General features: G+C 31.9%; 1 long non-coding RNA gene across 1 annotated transcript; it reads right to left on the bottom strand.

Moving 5' to 3' along the window:
* Positions 1-2,085: 2,085 nt before the first annotated feature.
* On the bottom strand, positions 2,086-5,903 carry LOC145260982 (uncharacterized). The gene is made up of 3 exons (XR_013864377.1): positions 4,795-5,903; positions 3,574-3,725; positions 2,086-2,484 (listed from the first exon to the last, which is right to left on the bottom strand). It is a non-coding gene; the product is annotated as an uncharacterized LOC145260982 (long non-coding RNA).
* Between the last annotated feature and the right edge of the window lie 346 nt (positions 5,904-6,249).

Raw genomic sequence — 6,249 nt, forward strand, 5'->3', positions numbered from 1 at the left:
TGCTATGAGAACTGATTAAACATGATCTAAGTTAGTTCTAAGCATGCAAGAATGCAAGCCCCAAAGATGGATTCGAATTGGTGTTGTTATACAATTCGTGAGTGGTTTCATGGAGCTATCATTTTATTTTATAGTTTGTGATTTAAGAAGTGATTGACAAAGTGTAAAATACTAAACACGATACACAAGTCAACTTTTCGTCCACGGGATTGTGAGATCAGGAAACTCCATCGGAGTTGATTGTAGGTCCCTTCCCATGCGCAGTATGGCACTACAACCATCCCGATATTATACACTAGTTGTTATTGATGCGGCTCTAAGCGCTAGCAAAGAGTTAGGACCGCTGTACTGTCGCTCGCGATACAATAGTCCGACTAACTCTCAAACCGGTACATACACCCCCATCAGACAAAAGCAACCCAGTCTAATTGCTTTAGCAGATATGCTACTCAGTACCATCAATATGTTAAATTTTAGGGGACGGTAATGTGGATGGAGTGTGGAACAGCATTTATTGCCTTAATCAGGAAACAAGATCAAACATTGGGGGTCTTTGTTTGAGCGGAATAACGTATATATATATATATATATATATATATATATATATATATATATATATATGCAACTTCTCCAAAATCATAATCAAAACCAATGATTAGAGATATCAATATGTGTGTATGTAAATATAATTATATATATATATATATATATATATATATATATATATGTGTGTACTAGCAAAAGTAGCCCTCGTTGACTGGGTTCAAAAACAGCCTACAGTAAATGGACTCTGATTTTTGTAAAGTATGATAGGTTATGAAAAGGAAGGGTTGTAAATTTGGGTTGAATTTGAGGGTATCAAAACCAAAGCAAAATATGATGAAACTAAAAATAAAATATATAAACCGCATAATTTACTATACCATACCTGTTCACACTGAAAGACTTATCGCAATATTCTGTGAATCTATGTAAAAAAAAAACTATTTCCATTCTATGGAGGCCAGGCGCGAACGCAGATCTCACAATTTTATCATACCATCCCCATTTAAGTTAAAACACACTTGTCAAAGTATTATTATGTACATCTATATCAAAAACACCTGTAAACAACATAACATAATATGTGTGTGTGTGTGTGTGTGTGTGTGTGTGTGTGTGTGTGTGTGTGTGGGTGTGTGATAATATTTTTGTATTGACATAACCGGGGATAAGTAAAAGAGAAACTTCATACCTTTTTGTTCGTAGGTCCTTTATCTTCAACTGCTGGATGCTGTGATGAATGTCATCATAATCACACACTATAAAGATGACACATAACTGACTTCTCTTTACATGAATTTTTTTAACCACAAGAGAGCATTTTTATATTTCTCATTTTTTTCACTGGCATCTGCTTTTGTTCTACATGCTTATTTCGTCTAGCCTTGCTTCCCAGCTTCTGGGCCCATCTGCACATCTTGGTAATAAATGCCAGACTCTCGGCTCTTATATTTTTTCCTGTCACTTCCGCTAGTATATCCTCAAAAGGACACGTTCTATTCCTGAGTTCCTACGACGTATGTGATTCAACGACACCTATTACTAACAAGTGACCTTTTGGTCGGTACCAAACTGCTCAAGGTCGTGTACTTATATTTTGTTTATATTTTTTTAACTAAATTGTGTAAACATTTCAGAGACAAATGTATTTTTCTAAACAATAATTATTAATATAAACTATTTTTTAAAAAAATCACCGTTCTCCACTTATCACTAGACTGATAGGTAGCTAGATCGATAATAGCTAATACCCAATTGTAACCCTGCTTTTATTTAACACCCCCCACACACATATATATATATATATATTATTTCTTTTTAATATATCTAAATGTTTATGGTCGCATTACTCAGTTTTCCGATTCATCTCTTTTTAAATTTCTTCTACTTTCGTACGAATAATCTGTGACCAACACATACAAAGGCCTTCGCAGTCCACCATATTTTTAAACGCCTGAAATAACATCAGTTGTTCAATTACATCTAAATTAATTATTCTCACTTTAAAAAAAAACCTTTATTCTATTTGCATCTATTCCGTTTTATTTTCGTCTACAATTGTCTTTTTTCTTTTATCATCAAAGTAAAGTTTCAGTCTTCTGTGAGGTAAATCATATTACTTGATTTCTTATTTTAATTGCTTACTTTCTTTTCATACTAAGTTATTTTTGTCAAAATTCCATTGTTATTCTCTCGTAACTCATTTTCTTTTTGCGTCCTTCGTTATTTCTGCATGCGCCTCTTTGAATTACTTGAAGTAAATCGATCGTCAATTAAAAAATCACGCTACGCGAGAAATTAACGTTTCATGAAGACAGTCCCGATCGAGAAGTGCTCCTCGAGGTTTTTTGATGGCGGCGAATATCCCGGCACTTGATTCTTTTAAAGATTCCGATGCTAGTTGTGCCTTAGTGCTGCAAACGGTCGAAGGCACGTACCTTCCTACAAAAGATAGAAAAACATAAAAAATAAAGGTTAATCAATGATGATCAGACGGTCGATTAACGAAACTACATGTCGATCGATGGTTGAATGCATGCGAGGAATCTTTTCTCAAGTTCCAATTAGTCAGCCGATGAAAACGGAATAATTATAAGTTCAGAATTACAATCACCGTTCAAACTTTTATCATTCTTTACAAAGTATGAATTTCTCCTAAGATCTGAAATGTATCTACTTACTGAATTATACTTTATATATATGTATATATATATATATATATATATATATATATATATATATATATACTAGCATGCAACCTGGCGTTGCTCGATCGTAAAATATTCTTTAATCTGATATTGTGATTAATGCAGATAATGTATTTATTATTATATTATATTGGACCCAGTATATAGTAATGATTTAAAGTGTAAAAAATAAACTACTCTTATACCACACCGAGAGTCAAAACCAAGGCGTTTAGCTTACTATTTACTTTTTCTTTGGCGATAATGCCTGAGCTATGAAGAAAGGTTTGCTGCAAGGCTAAAAGTTAAATCATAAACCAAAAACTACGACGTTACGCATGCATAGCCGTAATGCCGTCGTTCGACCTTCAGTTAGTCAATTCCATTTTTTTTTTAAATTTTCATAATTTCGCACTAATTTTTCCCAGGTAAAACACAAATATAAATTTAGCATGGGTTTGATTACCCTACATATGAAGTTTCATATTTGGTAGGCAACATTTTTAAAACAAATATATATATATGCATACATAAATACATATAGAGAGGTGTGTATTTACTATAAATAGTTTACGCAACTCTTACGCAAGTATAAACCATGTAGAATATATGCATGGAAATAATTACACGAAGTAATTAATTAAAGATGATCATCATATAAAAAAAAATAGGGAATTAATTAAAAGTTTATAAGAATATGCAAATTAACTTGATCTTTTGCCGGTAAATGCAATTCCACAACCCATATATAACAAAATTGTATTTTTATTTTTAAATAAAGAGAAAAAATGCTTTTAATATTAATATCAATACACTCAAAAATATATAATTATTAAATACCTACAGCCACCAGTGTTTCATCCTTCCGGAAACCATCTGTGAAGGGGTTACGATTACTGTCTTTCGGGTTATTCGAAACCGACAAAGATGCCATCTCTGACTCCATCAGCAAAGACCAAATTCCACTCGGTAACCGTTAACCGCGAGAACTATACACTGAAATTTAAACATTTATCTTTAAATGTTTTTAACGTCTGTCAGATTTATCTAATGATAACTGCTAAAGGAAGAGAAACGATATATATATATATATATGTGTGTGCGTGTGTGGGTGTGTGTGGGGGGTGTAAACTAGTAGCGTGCCCGTCTCAGGATGTTTTAATTAAATTTAGAGTACAGAATAATTTTGCGCTAATAGCATATCATTTTAGCAGAATCAATTACATATAAATATATGCCAAACCCCAGGTATTGAATCATCATACATCATATTGCTGAAAATCTGGTTCATGAGATTAATTCTCGAAAATCTCTCACGTTGAATGATAAAAATTTAAAGATTCTTTATAAAATTCACTTTTCCTATGGTATGTCAAATGTAATTTTGGTTACACTCGCAATATGATTAACTCTACATTCATATATTCAAATAATATAATGTTTGTAGTTTTATACATACAGATTCGAGCATATGGGAAGGAGTTTTTTGTGCCTCAATTTATTTTCGCGTGTTTATAAATTCCGTAATTTGATACGATCTTACATTAAGTAATTTTTGTCTTCTGCAATAATCTTTTATTAAATCAATAAACCGTTTTGTAACGCACACCCGATTCTTTATATAAAGACAAGTTACTTTATTTTTCATTGATAGCTGTCGCAATATGATATGAATTTTAAACTTTCGAATCAAACTTAACACTAGGACTTACTTTCGAATCAAACCTAACACTAGGACTAAATTTGACATTTGGATCAAACCTAGCATTAGGACTTACACATTATATATGAAAATACACCGGATATTCTAAACATTTAAAACATGAAAAATATACTCAGTTTTACAAAATTAAGGAATTCATTAAATAATAATGGATTTCAAGTCAGTATTTTATTTACGTTAATTTCACTGTTTTAGATGGTAACATAGTCGAATCAAAATTTCTCAGCGTGGTATGAGCGTGACTTCTAAGATCAGAAAGAAGGGAAGGAAAGAAAGATGAAAAAAAAGCAGCCAGAAATGTCGAGTGGCAAGTTACCCTTGGCGAGATCGCGAATTACTTACCTTTTTCGAGAGTCGAACTTTATGAAAATGTCCGTAGCGCTAGAGAGAGTCACATTATATGTGTTTTTAGTCCATGTACTATGATTGTTACCGTGTTATGAAAATTGATATTCGGTGACTGGTAAACGAAGAAAATGAATACATTTTTTTGTATCTGGAATACATGAAAAATTAATTAAAATTTGTACGAAATAAATGAAAAATGAATCAAATTATTTGAAAAATAATTTAATATCGACAAAATGACCGTAAACCGCCCCTTATTACTCAATTATTTACGCAAGCAGTTATGTTAGACAAATATGCTATACATTTCTGTAGGGATATGAACGCTTTTCTTCTGGACGGTTTAGTTTACATAGCGTTATAAAAATAATTACTGGTGTAACATCTTATTATATCATTGTTTAAGTCTTGATAAAAATGGGAGCTCAATTTATTTGAAAACGAAATCTTGCAATGCTCGCAGTATCTTTGCAAGATGGAAAATGATGCGCAGTTATCAAAGAGAAGCTTCATTAAAACATATTCATCATCAACGCCATTCAAGTTGTTTTGCGGATTGTCCAGTTAAGTAAAAAATATACCCAAAGTATTTTCTAAAGAAGGATAAAAAAAACGACTACAGATGTGATACAGTGACCACATTAAGACACGTAAAATAACCGTGATAAGTGTCGCAATTTCGTTGTTCATCATGTGGCACAGGCACACGTAAATGTGAATAATAGTAAAATATTTTTGAGTCAAATTCGATCTTGAAACTGATAAAAATGGCTGTAACTTACGGTGTCTCCACTATCAACAGTTATAACTGATTATGCTATTATAAATCCTTGTTTTCACTCCATTTTGAAATTTACGTAGCTATGTTGTTGTAACCGAAGCATTGTTGTGCCCAAATCTCACGTGTGACTTTCAAATACTTAACAATCTGAATAAAATATAATGAGTGACCTATTTGTTTTTTAGAAAACCCTATGCATTAAAATATATTAACAGCAAAGTCCTAGAACTTCGAAATAAAAAATGAATTTAAAATCACTTCTGCTCAAAGCAAGAGTAATCTAAATTTATTAGTATACTATTAAAAACCTTCGAGATAATTTTTGTAGGATTTTCTAATTGGTTTTTCCAAGTGCAAAAATAGATGACATAATAATATATAACGCCATAACTGATGAAGATACAAGAGGATAGCGTCGTAAATTGTGACGTCGATAAGGGATGTTATCTTCAAAATTAAACACTGTGGATTTTTAATGTTATTTGTTTGGCATACTTGTCCGAATAAAATACGTGATGGGGAATGACGTCAAAATAATGCAATGTCCAAGATTATAATGTTAATATACAGGGTGGAACGATAAAAGTGTCGCGGTAAAGAAAACAACACTGCAGAATTATTTTACATCTTTGATTAAGAAAATAAATTCAGGTAATTGATTACGTAGT

This window comes from Euprymna scolopes, chromosome 37 (assembly GCF_053919585.1).
Source record: "Euprymna scolopes isolate OS-2025 chromosome 37, ASM5391958v1, whole genome shotgun sequence".
Taxonomy (NCBI): domain Eukaryota; kingdom Metazoa; phylum Mollusca; class Cephalopoda; order Sepiida; family Sepiolidae; genus Euprymna; species Euprymna scolopes.